This window comes from Silene latifolia, chromosome 3, assembly GCF_048544455.1.
Source record: "Silene latifolia isolate original U9 population chromosome 3, ASM4854445v1, whole genome shotgun sequence".
In the NCBI taxonomy this organism is placed as follows: domain Eukaryota; kingdom Viridiplantae; phylum Streptophyta; class Magnoliopsida; order Caryophyllales; family Caryophyllaceae; genus Silene; species Silene latifolia.
Genome location: NC_133528.1, coordinates 45,075,742 through 45,078,207, shown reverse-complemented (window position 1 = coordinate 45,078,207; position 2,466 = coordinate 45,075,742).

Genomic DNA, 2,466 nt, shown 5'->3' with positions numbered 1-2,466 from the left:
ACGCCTGGAAGGGGTCCGGTTAGTGCCCGGGCTCGGTACCACGGGTTTGTCCCGAGTACCAGTTTTATGGACTGCGGTCCGGCTGTTTGGTGAGTGGTGATGCGGTGCCGTCACCGGGTTGCTGGTACCATGGATGCGTTCCAGGTACCGCTGAGGTGGTTGCGGAGTTGTTGTGGATGGAGAGTCGTGTCTTGTGCATTCTAGTGACATGTTACATCTTTATATACTCATGTTGTGTCTTAAGTATTTATACCATTGAAAATGACGTGTGTTGGTTGTGTGTAATCGTCACCTTCTTTAATTGGGGTGGCCTATGTTGATCCATATGATATTTCCGATCATATGGGGAGCAGTTTAAATACAAGTTGGTTTTAGTGACGAGCAGGACTTGCCGAGCCACGAGCTTTGGAGTTCATTTGAGTCATCGCTTGGTTGTTGATGACACGGCTGTCGCAACCCTATCAAAAATAAAACCAACCGGCTCGAACTAATATAGCATAGGTAAGTCGGGTATCGTACTCCACAGGGAGGCGATCACTATTTACTTGTTATTCTAGTCTGTCACAGTCACAAATTGGGGGGTTTTGAATTGTTTAGTCTAAACTACTGAACTGAATTAAAAGCAATTAAAGAGATAACAATTAAAGCAAATAAGAGTGTAGTAAGATGTGATCAAATAGAGAAAGATGTTAGGGTGTCGCTTCACCATGATATCACACAATTCTGTTAAAGGTAAGGTCAGTTGGTCTGATGTGAGAAGGGTAATGAAAAGGTCCTTCCGGTCCACTATCCGCCCTAAAATACTACTAACTTAGCTTCCGCCCTCATTAGAGTAGTCTATTGTTCATAACAGGTCTATTCATTCCAATCTTCCGATCTAGGTCCGAATTTAACCGGTTTAATTAATTTAGAAGCGTGCACTCAACTAAACAATTACAGTTATATTGCTATGAAACAATTCTCACATTCAAAACCTCCTAATCTAATTATAGCATCATCGTTTTACTATCATGGCTCCCCTAATCCTAGCAATAAAGGATTTAGCTACTCATGGCGATAAATAAAACAATAGCAATTGAATAAGCAATAGAAAACATGATATAAAGATGATTATGGGGAAATAGCATAAACTAATAACAATACTAATAAATAAGAAATTAAAGACAAGAATATGAGTAAAAAAGAGAATTAAATTGAATAAAGAGAGTAAAGAGATTACAAAAGTGAGATCCGGAAATATAGAGCAAGGTAACGTCGAACGAGATTCCAAAGTTAATGACAGAAAAACTGAAGGATTAAGAGTGAAAATTAGATGAAAATTAGATGACCTAAACCTAATGACGTCTTTCCTTTATATAGGAAAGATATTTATTAAACACGTAACTTAAGATAAATAAGATTATGCGAGAAAATCTCGCATCAGCTAGTAAAGTGCTCGATCGAGCATCTTCAATGCTCTCGATCGAGGAAAAATCCAGCCAAACCTCTCGATCGAGGACCTCCAAATAGCCACCTCTCGATCGAGCACAGCAAGGTCTCGATCGAGGTCTTCCATCCATCCTAATGCTCTCGATCGAGTAACTTGACCAACAAAACCACTCGATCGACCAAACTACCACTGAACCAAGCCAAAGGACGTATCGTCTTTCCTCCAAGGCAACTTCACGCATCCCGAGATAGTGATATCTCCGCTCCAATTCTTCCATCTCCTAAATGCATGCTAACGGGACAGTAAAAGGCGCAATTCCGCTACTTTCAGGTCCATTCCTGTAATTAAAGCCAAACGAACCAAAGTAGACTATTCAGGGCATTTCGTAGTATAAAGCTACGAGAATCGCATAGAAATACGTGCAATAAAGGCTTAAAAAGACTATATAAAATGCACGTATCAACTCTCCCCAAACCAAACCTTTGCTTGTCCCCAAGCAAAATTGATCGGTCCGTTTCGTGTTCACAATTAAAGGTGTGGTCGTTGGGTCACGTCCGAATCAAAACACAATTTATAGCTTCACAAACAACTCTACAATTAGTAAAGAGGCAAGTAAAGGTCGGATCCCAAGGACGGGTATTGAAATGAGATTTATATTGAAACTAGTGGTGTCTTAGGGGTGTCACAATTTGGGTTGATGTAGAAGGTCACTAACTAAAATAGCAATGAAAATAAACAAGCAAGATGAATTAAAAGGGGTGTAAACAATTGATAAAAAGGCACTAGGGTGTCATGGGATCATAGGGGAATCATGGGAATTGATCATACAAACATGTTCTCAAATTATAAGCAAGCAATTATTGTTGTGATGGATTGAGTTGGGTTATATCTTACAATCCTAGGAAAGTTTGGGTCCCGGAGCCGAATCGATTAGATTGTACAACACCTACAAGTCGACTTAATCTTCCCTACTCAACAACATGCATGGTCTAATGAGACTCGAGTTGGTTTATGTCTTACAAGTCTCATTGAAAAGA